Genomic DNA, 15,353 nt, shown 5'->3' with positions numbered 1-15,353 from the left:
GTTCCAGTTTGAACCCATTACCCCTTGTCCTATCATTGGTTGTCACCGAGAAGAGCCTGGCTCCATCCTCCTGACACTCACCCTTTAGATATCTGTGAACATTAATGAGGTCACCCCTCTTGTCCAGCTCCAGAGCCCCAGCTCCCTCAGCCTTTCCTCACACTGGAGATGCTCCACTCCCTTCAGCATCTTTGTTGCCCTAAAGTGGCGGTAAGATTAGGGATAGCTGTCTTCCCCTTCTGTAAATGTCATAAACAAAAGTCTTTTCCTTAAGCGGTTTAATATTACAATTTCAGTTGGGAGGCTCTGCCTCACAGCAGTGAAATAATGCATGCTATGCACATGAAGGTTCTTGCACATGTATGACAGGTGAAAAAACTTGCCAAAGCAAATCCCTCGAGTGAATGTCCATTCATCAGTATGGAGAGTTGAGGATGGGCTACAAAGTTAGGTAGCAAAGCTATCAGGAAAAGGACTTAAAGGGAAAGAGTTTACCGTGGTTATTGGAATGGATCTCAGGAGAAACCAGCTGCTCGTGTGATTTTTGCCCCAGTTTTCTTAATTTCTGTGTTCTGTACCTTCTCTTGTAGAATTAAACACAGTGTCTTGCTGCTTCAGACTTGTAAAGATCAGTGCATGCTAAGCATTATGCTTTTGATACCTTCATGTGTCTGAGAATATGCTTATAATACTTATCTTCTCTTGAAATATAAGAAGTGGCTGTTTCAGCCAGACAATAAAGAGGTGCATTAAATTTTTGGTAATTTCTGAACAGCTCATAAATGCTGACTGTTAATTTTTGTATCTAATGTAGAATGACAGTCTTCATGGTTTGGCCAGCCACCAAGACACATCATGGTATTTCTAAGACTTCCATAATACCTTCAAGTATCCTTCAGGACGGATTATTTAATTCTTGCAATCCATCCACTAATAAAATTAATGAAATGGCTAAAAATTAATTAGGTGGTGCTTCCATTCAATACTATTATTACAGAGCCATTTCAATTAATATTTCCCTGGAAATTATCTCCTGTGCAGAAGTTTGTCACATTTGATACTTTTATACCATTGTTTCTCCTTGCAGATCAGGTTGCTAATATTGATGTTCTACAGCACAATTTCTTAATATTTTTAAAAATTGAAACCCTATAGTATATTAATTTGGAATCAAGACATCCTTCAGTAATATCAACAAGCCACACATTGTCAATTTGTATTGATAATTAAGTTTTAGGAATGCAATTGATCCTACAACTCCCTAATAGCTGTGATATGAACAGAGTAAGGGAGGAATAGGATATAAGAATTCACTGTGCGACAGTGAACATCATCCTGTGATGTTGCTATCCACAACACAGTGTAATCGATAAATACATACCAGAATAGCATCTGCTTGTATACTTTAGCACAGTTTGGAAATGCATGAATCCACGTAAACACTGGCTTCACTTGGCAGTGTCTAACAGGGCTAGCTATGCCTATCTATTTGCATTTTGGGGTAGCTGTATTCTTTTTTTTCCTTCTGACAAAACCATAGAACTACACTCTAGTCAGTGCCTCAGGCCCTCCACTGGTCATGTATCCAGTGAAAAGAGTTTTGTTCATCTTCAGTTGCTTTTTGCTCAAATTATGAGCGCTCAGTGGATTGGGACTCTTGTTTCACCTTTTCTGCTTCCTGCAGAAAGGGAATGAGCCAGTGAGTCAGGATGAGGAATAGACAGCAGGGCAGTAACTGTAGGAAGGTCCGTGATCTCTACAGGTAGGTTGCTGGCAGGTTCTAATAACCTCTTGCACAGTAATATTAACAAAACCATAATAGGATCAGAATGTCAGCAGGAGTTTCAGGTTAAGGAAGAATCACTTTATTTGTGTAACTTTATCTAGCATTTTCCCAGCCTTCAGGCTTTTTCTGCCCCCTTTAATATTTTGCTGCACCAGTTATCAGGGCTACTACGTCATTGCCCTCAAGAAAAGTGCAATACTGACACTTTCAACATTTTACAGAAAATTCAGTTTCCTTAGGAATTAGTCCAGATAATTGGGAGTGGGGAGGGAGGTTTACTCTAGTTCAGGCACAGAAATGACAAGCTTAGCAACAGAAAAGACACCTTAGGTTACCTTGTCATTCTCCTTGACAGGGTAGTATGATTACTTACAATATAGATATAGCCAAGTATTTGCCTAGGTTGCTTTAAATCTCCTGTAACTCTACATTGCTCCAAGAACAGCGTATATTTTTGAGTCTCTTTATCTCTTCCTTCTCCATGTCTCTATGTCAAATTTTATATGAAGGTTAATACCCTAGAACATGTCCCTGAGTTCCGAATTCCCACCTCGAATATTCTTTAATACAGAGGTTTCCTGCAGTTTTCCCACCTGTGCTAAACAAAGTAGCATTTAACATGGATACAAACAAGAGACAAAGAGATAAAAATGAAGTTGAGTTGATGATGTTTCAACGTTGCTCAGTTCATATTCTGTTCAGAGCCTAACTCCATCAGAGATTTAAGCCAGTGGTTATCAAATGCAATACCTGTCACAAGACTAATTGTTCATTCGCTTACGATTGGAACTGTTCTGTCTGTTCTTACTGAGCGCATTTGAAATTTGAATAGCTTATGCAAAACACTGTAGTCTTCAAACTCTCTGGATTATTGGAAATTATTTAAACAAAGAGCTGAAGTTGTTTATTTGTGAGATTTTTACATTTAGCCTGTAACACTTGTCACATTCACAATTCAAACATATTTTCCCCAGATCATCTATTTTTAAATTGCGTATTTCCAGTAAGTTTCTTTTAATTTAGAGGAACTGGATGGATTTATGGGGAATGCATAGAGACACCAAATCAACCACCTGTGGAACTAAAATTTGTTCCTTTTTGTACATGCAGATTAAAATACTGAGTTTAGACAGCTGTGCCCTTGGTGATCTATTTGGAGTAGTTTAAGAAACTAAATTGCGACGACTCTTGTTTCCATCTTCACATCATTTACATGTTCCCTTTTCTTGTCAGATCAAAATAAAATAGATTAGTGTAAACTCACCCACAAAAAAATCCGCGTTGGAATTGAAATGTTTAGATGGTTAAAAATGTCATTATTTTTGCACCTCTTCTATTACATAAGATGAAGATACATTAGCTTACAACTAGTAACATTACCAACAGGTGTATGTGTAAAATGAACAGAATATTCTGTTTCCATTGCAACACTATTACAAAGAAATAATTTTGGGTGCATGATTTTTCTGCCTTATGCTAGTGAAAAAGAGTAACAAGAAAAAACAAACAGTATGGCAAGATGGGCTATTTATGCTGACTTTGTCATCCCAATAAGAATCTGCAGTTCAAATCTTATTTGCAGTGAAATGTAAAGAGTTTAAAATCTGTATTTAATAATGAATTTGACTTGCTACCGAGAAAGGGGAATCTATAAAGCAGAGAAAGGATGAGTGTAATTGACTCTATTCATCTACTCTATTGTACTTTTAAAGTCTTAAATTCAACAGAGAGAAACAATTAGATTTATCAACTATTAAAACATTAAGCTTTTTAATGGTGTTCAGCAGCCTCATAGGGTATAAAAGAGCTTAGCTCTATAAACAGCTTTTGCTGCAAAGCTCCAACAGAATTCAGAAGGTTAATGTCTTTGGTCACCTTACAAGGGGGAAAGCACAGAAAGCAGATGACTCGTGCAAGATCACCTGCTTATGTCTGGCTTCAGGAGCAGTGACATTGGCTAGTCTATTTTTACTTTGTATTTTAATCTCTGTCTGCAGTTATCAAGGGGAAAAGGCTGAGTGTACCAACTTGAGATGACAGCTAAACCCAGTCAAATTCAGATACTGTCTTTTTGTGTCCTTAAGCTTTGTTTTGAGTTAGGCAGAACATGCATTGTATCAGAGATTAGCAACCAGACAGCAGTGAAACAGGACATTCTGGGACAGTACTAGCAACACAGATATCCTTTTTCATTCTGGCATGCATCCAGGTACTCATTGTAGCCCTGAAAGCCAGGTTTCTGAGCCAGAAAGGAGGACGTACAGACATTAAGTGAAAAGCTTATGATTTCACATTTTGGGACAATGTGTGCTGAAGCTGAATCAAGTCAGAGTGGAATAAAATGGCAAATTTTGTAACTGTCATCTCATTCAGATAGAAGTAAAGTGCTGAAATGATTAGTAAACAAACCAAACAAACAAGCCCCTCTTCACATTGCTGAAGAGCGCATACTTGACTTTACTTGCAAACCAGTTACCGTGCAAGTTACCTGTATGTTAGAGTGCACAGGTTTGGTTTGTTTTGCTTTGAAGAGGACACTACAGACAGTATGACAAAGCAGTATAATTCTAGGTACTATTTATTTGTCTAATCTGAGTTCACCACACTTCTGCTTATTTGGGTGTGCATCCCTAGTTATATTATTCATAAACTGCCAGAAGTATTCTGCATGTTTTTCAAATGGAATGCGTAGCATCATAGAGAATGCAGCTTCCAAACTTGAAACTGTAAAAAATATTTGCAGTTTCCTCAACTGAAAGGGAATAAATAGAGCATAGCTTTATTAGACTCTACTGACATCAGCCAACATTAAATTACATGTCTTGATTTTTAACTTAGTCTGTCCTGAGGTGAAATTAGGGCCAAAAGAATAATATCCTCTCTTCTTAGTTCTGAAAACACTATATTGGGAGGCACATGTAGAAAATAAACATGATTTTATAAGACCTTTAGACAGTATGACCTGCATATGTTTTAAAGACACATTAAAAAAACATTCTATATGCATTTACCAATAAACCACCAGATATTTCAAGCTGTTACTGTTGAGTGACTATTGCATCTTTCTGTGTTATTGTACAAAGTACCCAGATGATAATGATGTTTTTCATGTCAATATCTGCACAGTTACTCCCTCATCTTTTTTTTTTCTGTGATCTAGGATTTCAGCCAATTTTGAAGATTTGGAGATAAACATCGTTCACTGTACCATATTTAGATGTCATGATGATAAATCATAAAACACCCATCTAATCCTCCTGTGTTGGTGTTAGAGAGCATGTTAACTTTATTACATAAGGAAACTTTCAAAGGGTATAAGCTTAAAAAGCTTCCTTGTAAACATGAGGAAGATGTATGACTTTTTTTTTTGCCTCATTTGGAAGTGTTGTATACTAGTTAAATTAGCATTCAATGCATTAGACATATTGGAATTATCATAAGACTGTTCTGGCTAAGCTTTTCTGTCATCTTCCTAAATTTGAGGGTTTTTGACTACACCAGGACATCTCTGTTGGTCACTTCACCATTATCCAAACAATTGTAGATTTCAACTGGTTAGGGCTTTTTTTGCTCTTTTAGCAGCACAGGATAGTTAAAAATAATATTAGCAATAGACGGAAAGGTGATTAGGTCCATTCCTTTGCTCAAGACTAGGATTTATAACTCTGGAAGATGTATATTTCACAAAATTACACGTTCACGCATGAGCAACGTTGCCAATACTCATCTATCCTGATTCTTACGTGTTTTTTCCCTAATATACATTCTTATTCTTACTTATCACAATTAATGAACATTGCTAGGTCTCTTAAACCTGTGTGGATTAGAAAAATCAGGTTTTTGTTTGTGTGGCTTTTGTTTGTCTGATTTTCATCTGCCTTCTACATCTGTAAAGATTTTCTTACTATCTGACTTCGGTATTTGCTTCTCTGCATTATCAGAGCTACTATTTCAGTACTTCCCTAAGATAAACAAATGATTATTTTCTAGACCTGCAGTCATTCTTACTGCCTCCTCTAGACTCTTTCCAGTTGATTAACTTGTCTTTTCACAGGATATTAAGAGTGCTGAATAAAGTAAAATGAGATCCGTGTGTATATATCCAAAGACAGAAGTGGTGGCAATTTAATTGGAATGTATTGGAAAGTGTGGGACCTGGGCATGATGAACATAGTATGGAATAAGGGGTGGATACTGTCCTGGTTTTGGCTGGAATAGGGTGCATTTTCTTCCTGGTAGCCAGTACAGTAGCATGTTTTGGATTTAGGATGAAAAGAATGTGAAGAATACACTGATTGTTTGGTTGTTGCTAAGCAATGTTTATACCAAATCAAGGACTTTTCACTGAGTAGGTTGGAGATGCACAAGACATAGGGAGAGTGCATAGCCAGGACAACTGACCCAGACTGTCCAAAGGGGTATTCCATACTATATCATGTCATGCTCAGTTTATAAACCAGGAAGAAGTTAGCCAGTGGATCGCTGGTCAGGAACAGAATGGGCATTGATCAACGGGTGGTGAGCAATTGCACCGTCCATCACTTGTTTTGCATATTATAATATGATTTAGTAGTAGTAGTAGTTTTCTCTTTCTTTGCTGTCCTGTTGAACTGGTTTTATCTCAACCCACGAGTCTGACTTTGTTTTTCATTCTCTTTCCAGTCCTGCCAGGGAAGAGAGGAGTGAGCAAGTGCCTGCATGGTGCTTAGTTGCCAGCTGGGGTTAAACCACAACGGTAGTGTATTTTTTAAATATTTTTTTTATACTTGCTTCAAACACTCGATATATCCTTCATTCCCATGTTTATAGTGCTCTTGAAAATGTGTCCACTACATGAAGTTGCTCACTGGGGGAGTATTTCATATTTGACAAATGCTCCTGCAATTTCACAATCCTCTGTCGATGTGTAGGTGGTGTTTTGCACAGAGGATTCTGTAATGTAGCTTCCAATGATTTGTAGTCCATTGCTTTCCTGACCAATTTTGGCTTTTCTGTATTCATGAAAGTACTCAAAAGTTTTCAGCATTTCTTTTTCAGCCTGAGCACAGTTTCTTGGGCTTCAGTCAGCCCTTAAATATACCACTGGTTTATCGTCTTGCGGAAACATAATCCCCAAAGTATTTTATGATTAATCAACAAAGTCCTTAGATTCTTTTTTAATGTTTCTAGTGTCAGGCCCTAAAAACTCTCTGGGAAATGTTCCAGTGCTATTATATATTCTCCATAAAAACCCACAAAACCTAAGCTGATGGTTTAGTTATGACAAACGAGAATGTATTCCTGCATGTGTAAATACAGATAATAATTTTTGTAAGAATCCTCCTAACAATTCTTTCCTCACTATTTCAAGCTTTTCTAACTTTCACTAGTTTTTCACACTGAATATACATTCTACAAGGCTGAGTATCAAATTCAGCTGTCCTGCCTTGATCATGCAGTTGTGTAAATGTTGGAATTGGACAACCTCTAATTAGAAAGCTGGACATTTTCATATTATGTCAGCAAATCATTAAAAAGTATTGCTTTTACAGTGACATTTTCCAAGATCTAGGACACAGTATCAGGTCAAATCTGAACAGTATTTCACCAAAAAGGGAACTGGATGTACATAACTTCATTTTTTTACTACAAAAAAGTGATTATTAAAAAGCAGCCAAGCATCACAGCCATCAACAGAAATTATTTGCAATGAAAATGAGGACACTTCTTGGTTTTAAAATCTGTATATCTCTTCTAAAATGTACATAAATATATTTTAAGAATAGAACTAATGGGCATGGATCAGGTTATTTTGTCTTTAACTGTGAATTTCAGGGTTTGCATGATTTTATAAAAGATTTACTTTGCAAATTGTGTCTTCAGCTCTACAGTGTAATGTATCCAACTGGCCAATGGATATTTACTGATGGATGGATAGACTCATTTTTACTTGTGTATGTGTTTCTTAATTCTTAGTAATTCTCTAATTATATTTTCTTAATGGTTTATTTTTAAAGCTATTAAGGATCGACCAACATGACAGTTGATTTGGGAGGCATGGACATAATTGTGCTAGAGAAAGCTGGAGATTTACTTCCTCAGTTCAATGATATATGCAGGTCATGACGTTTTAATGCAGAATGCAGGATGAACAAGGATACCGATTTGGCAGATGATTAGCTGTATGTATGGGAAAGATTCATAGTTGGGAGATAAATAGTGGCATAGCTGGCAGCTTCATAGAAATGAGTACTGTGTGAAAAATAACTTACGCTGGCAGTGCTTTACTTTCAGGAATCTGCATGGAAATGTATTTCCCATCTTTTAAGCTACTCGAGGTGCGTTGATATAATAATGTATTCTGTAAGCATAGTCTGTGCTTCTAAAACCAATAGTTAGGCAGGAGTAAAGAAAAATAATCTATCTTTTCCATGTATAAAAGTGCCTAAGAAGGAAATCACTTGTTTCCAAGCTTTCATTATTTTCTTAAAAAAATGTTTGATAATAATCTCTTGCTGCTTAATGTTCCCTGAGGCCTTGTTTCAATTATTTTTTCTGTATTCCCATAATCTTTTATTGAGGCTTCATTTATTTGAAGAGACAAATGCGACCATCATTGCAAATACAAATCCCATTATGCCAGCTCAGTGGTGTTCGGTCCAAAACTACTTAGCACTGGAGGATATGGAAAACTGATAATCATCTTTCATTCCTATTGATTCATAATGAGTTAAAACTTTCCAAGTCAATGATAATTATCAGAAGACGGCTATAATACTTTTTTAAAATGTTGAATGACAGATGACTTAGGCAATTGAGAAGAGTTGTTCTTGTTATTGAATAAGCTTGAAAGATTATGTTGGAGTGGCACAAATCCTGTTCATATACCAGGATTGGACTAATGATCTTTCGAGGTCTCTTCCAATCCCTAACACTCTGTGATTCTTCAAATCATTTGCTGGAGGAGGAATACTATCTTGCCTCATGCATTCTCACTTCCAGCTCTAATTCTTCACTCTTTCTGCAGCTGAAAGCCCACTTGACATTGGGTTGGGGTCTGTGGTGAGTGAAGCGGATGAGGAAAATGAAACCATGATGAGGTGGGCAGTTTAGTATACAATAAGAAAAGTAATGGCCACTAGATCCAGCTCCTGAATCCAAGCTGAGTTCAGAATCTACTCAGTCCTGATTACAATTTGCCTTTTAAAAACCTTAAATTAGGCAATTAAAGCCAAAGTTCTATATAGTTCCAGGGGCTCAAACATGACTGCAAATAAATATTTATAATTTTTTTAAAAATCAGGTAAAGAAATAACTTGCTATCAGAACCACCAGTTTCCCAAATACTTGCCCATGTCCCAGCTTTTCGGTATATATTTTTGAAAGTTGAGTTTGTGACAAGATGAAAGAAGGGAAAAGCTTATGAGCACTTGCATTGTATTCTGATTTATTATAATGAGAGTCTTCTGTTCTGTGTGTTCACATATTGCTGTCTTAAGCCTGATACTACACCCAATTTAAGAAAATCAAAACAGTTCTGCAGTTAAAACAGCTAAATAGGAGGATGCAATTTGGGTAATAAATCTGCTGTGTATAGAAGATATAATCTCTTGGTTGTGTAGAAAATTGATTGAAATGTACGTTGCAAGTATGTATTTGAGATCTCAGAAAGGCTGACATGAATATGTAGGTTTATTCTTTTGAGTGGAAGAGACCTCACAAAAAACCCCTCAAATAATGTAGTTTTAAGTCTAACTGTTCTGCATATAACACTCTGCCTTCCCTTAACAAAGTATTTGTTTTCCTGTCCACCCAGCTGTTATTTTACAATTTGTTTTATGTTCTGTCAAAAAAGAAATTTAAAAAATTAATATAATTAATACAGCAAACCGACCTTCAAAAATCTGGCAAGCAAATGTGGCTTGCAGCAAATCACTTAATCCCGTTTTGTTCAACATAAAATCAATTGATTATGTGTTTTCCTGAGTACATTTAAAAGCTGCCACACCTCCTGAGAAATGGCATAGAAGGAGGAAGGAAGTAGTTCTGGGGAATTTGAAGAAATTTATTTTTATTCATCTTAGTATGCGTGTTGCTTGTGGCGAATAGACCATATCATGTAATAGCGAATCATTAGAAAGTGCCCAGATCTCTGTAAGCATTGCAAATAAGAATTATAGTGAACTTTAATGTAGAGGAGAAAAGTGGAAACAACAGCCCATAAAGCCAGTGTTTTCAGGAGAATCAGCCTCTACATAAGGAGAATCTGCTGTAAGAGTTTTCTTTGCTTCACTATGGCATTCTGCCATTATATATGGCATCTTCTGCAGTTTCCAATTGCTTTTTTTTCTGTGCTGCTGTAACAACACATCCAAAAGAGGAAATGATTGCCATGCCAAATGGGATGCATACCCTTGGGTGTCAGTGGTTGGAGCACACTGAAGCAAAGGAGCAACACATCAAAAGCTATGTATTACCACAGGCTCCATCTGAGGTTACAAATGAAGCCAAGGTGGGTGAGAGAGACTGCTTTATCTTGGCCAAGCCCTGGAAACTTAATGAATCATTGCTGGCCCAACTGCTCAGTCAGTGAGACTCAGTATCCACAGATGTCATTAGGAGTTTTTTAGATTAGTCAAGAAATCGTATGCTGTGCTGGCTCCCTAGTAAACTGGTGAAGGCACATTCTTTTGAAAGAAAATTTTAGTATTGACTGCTTGTTTTCTTGCAAATGGTTATGCATCACCTTAAGGTCCATCAAGTTGTCGGGTTTTTAGAGTCTGTCCAGACTACAGGGCAAATATTGATCAGGAGAATTGTAGGTATATTGCCGCCGAGACAGTTTTATAGTCATCTGCTTATCTTCTGTTGACTGGAGTAAATTGTAGATGGCAGTCAGGGACCTATAGATGTCTATGCAGAATTATTTCCTTACTTTTTGTTAACATAAGAGGGTTTTAAAGGACAGTTTGCATGGTCACGCTTGAGAATATGTCATGCTATCCTTAGTAACCTGAGGATAAACCATAAGTAGATTGTATGTGTTCTCTTGACATTGAAATAAATTTACAGTTCTGCTGAGATGTATTGTACTGCAGATATTTGGGTGGTGAGATAATTGGTTTTGGATGAAAACATGTAACATACTTTAAGTTTCTAGAAGGAGTTGTAACTTGGAAAAGAGTGCAAAGGGAGATGCTGTTGAAGTGCAAGAAAGGTGAGTAGCTATGCTGACATGGAAGAAATATGAATAGAAACAGAAAGTGAGGAAGTTTTCTTGCTAGATAGCAAAGCATGAAACAGTTCGATATCTGCGTAGCAAACTCCCCACCATGGGCAGCAGCAGACGAGCGATGTGGAGCGCAGGGTAAGCTGAGCGAAACTGCTGCTGTAGCAGTGGGTGTCAAAAAGATGACTGTGGAGTTGGAGCTGTCTTTAGCGTCTTCTTAATTCTAGTAACTCAACCATGCTTAGAGATTTGCTTTCCTGAGGCAAGCAGTACAAACACCACCTGATGGGAACCAGCTAAAACCCTCCTGTGGTGGGTGTTCCTCCCAGAGTTATTTTACGCTCTTCAAAATCCACAGGATTACCCAATACCTAAAATCATATGTATACATAACTTACAGAAGTTTGCTGCTCTGCTATTTATTTGGAAATGAATGAGCCCAACACCAGACTGTTGTCTGACCCTGAAATGGTGCAGCCACTTGCACTCCTATGCGTTCCCTGGTTTAGTTGGATCAATTGGCTGGTACAATTGAAATCTAACCTACCAAAAAACTGGGAATGGCTTGCTGTCACGTCAGCAAATCTGATAGTGACTGTGAAACCTAAATGAAATTGAAGCTGTTGTAATTGACATTTGGAAGCTGTCGTAAATGACATCTTTAACTTCAAAATATCAGGGTAGAAAATGAAATCCAGATCACCAAAATGATAAGCTTTCCAGTATTTCCTAATGCTTGTGTAGTCATGCTACAGATAAAGAACTGAATATTGAAACCACCTAGTAATGTCAAAGCATACTAGAATACACCTAAGAATATACAAAGAGTATGTGTGGGGAAAAAAATGAAGCTAAGGAAGAGAACCATCATTTGGAGGCAGCCCTATTTATCTCCCATCTGTCTTCTAGGATAAAGGAACTATAGTGGACTATATCCAGAATGAATAGAGCTGTGAGTCTCCTTTTGAAAGTGCTGCTCACTCAGCAGGTAAATATTGTTTTAACCTTTTCTTTCTAGTATTTATTTGAGTAATGTCACCCATGTCAGATTTACTGAGGTTTTTATGTACATATATTAATATTAACATAATATCCTGTAGTACATAAATGTTTTAATCTAACAAAACAACAACAACCAGGAAACAAACAAACAAAAACCAAAGCAAAAACCACCACCACAACCCTGAGGTTATTTTTCTGTAAAGTACATGTCTGTATATGGCCTTTATTCGTTTTTAATTGATCTGTTAATTACCTTCAACTCATGGATTTCATGCACTGCTCCCTCTGTCTCATGGCACTGAATCTCCCTTTCCTGTGGAGTGGAGGTAAGACTATTCCGATATGATTTCTATTCTCAGAACAACATGCAGACTGTGAATTAAGGCTCTTGTTCACTTACAGATTTTCATTGATCTAACAATCTTGCTTTTGACTTCAAAGATTCCTAAAATGCAGAACAATAATCCTGTCTTATGTATCATTGTGCACTATGCTGAGAACAAAGATCTGAAATCACAGAAGGGCTTGGTCCTGTTTGCACTCAGATTGGTAGTAGAAAGAACATAAACGTTGTTGAAAACAGAATGATAAATGAAAATGTATAGAGTAACAAAGCCATGATTTACGTTCCAGAAGAGATGAGGTACTTCTATTTGCTTAATGAAGGCGTAAGATAATACGGAAACTTGCTGCACCATAATACTGCGCTGAAACGTGAAGGCTCTTTCTAAAATGTAAGGATGGATACTGTGGCCATATGGAGGCAAGACAAGGTCTCTCCATCTACCCGCTTGCTGTGGTTTCCACAGGAAGAAAACTTGGGTGTGTGGTGTGGAGGGAGCCTTCTTGCTTTCTTATGAGATCTCTGGAGACAGACCACAATACACACTTGCCCTGCAGCCTGTGTGTCCAGAAAGACTGGTTGGAAAGATGACATTAGTTATAATTGATCATTTACCTCAAGTGTCAAAATTATACCTGTTTGCAGTTTTCTACAGTATCTTTCCATGGCCAGAGGTAAGTCATGTTATGTTATCAGATGCATGGTTCTGTCTGCAACCTTTTACTTGTTTTTTTCATTACCCTTGTGCTTTTGAAGGATGGTGAACAGACAGTGAAAGGTCAGACTGCATCTGAGTTGAACCACAGAGCAGTTATATCTCTGGTCTACTAGTGACTCTTCAAAAATGTTTAGAAGAAGCAGGGAAGTGCAGGTGGATGAAATAAGCTCCTTGATGTCTTAATTCAGCTGTGACTTGACCCCTAGCATCCTCTGTGTATCATCATCAGCAGGGCTGACAAGCAATAGACTGTAGAAAAATTGTGGCATAGAGTTTTGTCTATTCCATACAAAAAAGTATCTGTAGTCTGGTTAAAAAACAAAGGGAGGGGGGGAATAGCAAAAAGTGGATTTCAGTCCAAAGCAGTGAAAAGTTACTCTATACAGTAACTGAACTATAGTAGAAAATAGAAGAGCAATTAAGGTGGAAGCTAGCATCAAAAGTCTGGGTGCAATTCTAGTGTATATTAATACAACTGATGATCATGGGTTCTTGATTGCTGATTGAGTTCTGTTTTCTTTGTGGATGATCTGTTTCTACAAAAAAACCCTAACAGAATCTTTAAATACAGCCAAGAAGGATCACTCTTTCCTCAGTGAATCAAGCCCAAAACAGTGTCTCAGTTTAATAAATGTATTTCTTTTTTTTCTCCTCTGTCACACAGTGTGTTTCATCACAGTACAGACATATTCCTTGGTTTTCTTCCCTGCTGCTGTATGTATAATTAAATGAATGTTGGGGTTATGTATTCAGTGGCAATAGAAAGATTTCTGCAAGCTGATTTAAATTCACTGGAGAAGGAGAGAGTAACAAAGATATAAAATGTTATTTATTTGAATGATGCATTTGGCTATGGTGGATTTAAACAGCGCTTACAACTAGCACAAACAAGCAGGTTCTGTGAACACCTTTTTAAATTGAAGAGCACATTCTTGCAGCCTTCGTTGGAGAATTTCTTCCTAAATTACTGGTAATTTTCTGCATTCTTAGAGAGGGTATAATCATACGTGGTCAAAACATTGTACTGAGAAGCCTACTAGGAAATGAATTCGACAAAACCATGTTTACGTGAACCCAGAACTGTAGGATGAGGTCAAGAATGAAAACGGTAAATTTATGAGATAGTATTTGGCTGATTTTTTTTGAAAAAAGGAAAGGGTTTTTTTCATGGTGGCTAATAGTAAACTGTTTTGTTTAATGGCTTGAAGGTGCCTGTTTTGCCATAGAGATTAAGATTTTAATCTCCTGATTAGTTTCTTATTCCTATTATATGAAAAAAAAAGCACTAGTTCTAAGTAAAGAATGAACTCTTGCATTCACTTCAGCAGCTCTGTCTCCATTTTGAACAAGTGATTTCCGAACTATTTCCTCATCAGAAAGCTTCTTTGTGATGTTTTGCTGACCGTACAAAGAATAAATTATCTTTAAGTCTCCTTTTTGCCATTGTCATTATATCTGAGAGAAACAGACATTTTAGTTACGTTTCTGAGGTTTTTGCTGATGCAAGAAGGCAGCTTTATTGTGCTTTTTGGTTTTGTTTTTTGGGTTTATTTTGGGGGTTTGTTTTTGGTTTTTTCCATGCAGGAAATAGAGATTATTAGAAATCAGGGATCTTAAGATGTAAAGACATTTTCTAAGTGTTTAATTCTCCAATAGTTCTGTACGCACAACATTTTATAGAATTTCAGTACAATGCGTTAAGCTGACAAAAGTTACAGTAAATGTAAGTTTAACAAATCTAAAAAAGTCTGTAAAATCACCTGTAAGAAACCCACAATCTCTCTGCAGGGGTTTTTTGTGGTTTTTCTTTCAGGGTAACATTTCATTTCAAAAGGCATTTACTGCTCCTGAAGGCTTGTAAAGTACAATTTTGTATCGCTATTGTATTTTGCTTTTTTTCAAAAATAGAATGTCTTAACTCTAAATATTTTTAATGTAAAATTTATTCCTGTTGTGACTTGGTTCATAGAAGTTATAATTGAAACATTTGTTGCCTTATCTTTTAAGTTTGAAACTAGAAAATATTAATGATTGGTGAGATCAAAGAAAAACCTCAATGATCTACAGTGATGCTAGTTTCATTTTTGGGTGCCTAGTTTCAGTTAAAGAATTGCATTTTAAGCATGTTAAAGGCAATCTAAATGGGGAACTTCTTTAATACATGCTTTATATTTCATAAAAGGGTTGCTCTATACTTTTATTGTGAATAAAAGCAGATGAAAGCAACCTGTTGAGAAGCAGCTGTTCATTAATCTGCTGTGCTATTGCACTCTTATATGGGATGAGTCATAAACTA

This window comes from Nesoenas mayeri (genome assembly GCF_963082525.1).
Source record: "Nesoenas mayeri genome assembly, chromosome: 12".
Classification (NCBI taxonomy): domain Eukaryota; kingdom Metazoa; phylum Chordata; class Aves; order Columbiformes; family Columbidae; genus Nesoenas; species Nesoenas mayeri.
Note: the sequence above shows the minus strand (reverse complement) of the source record.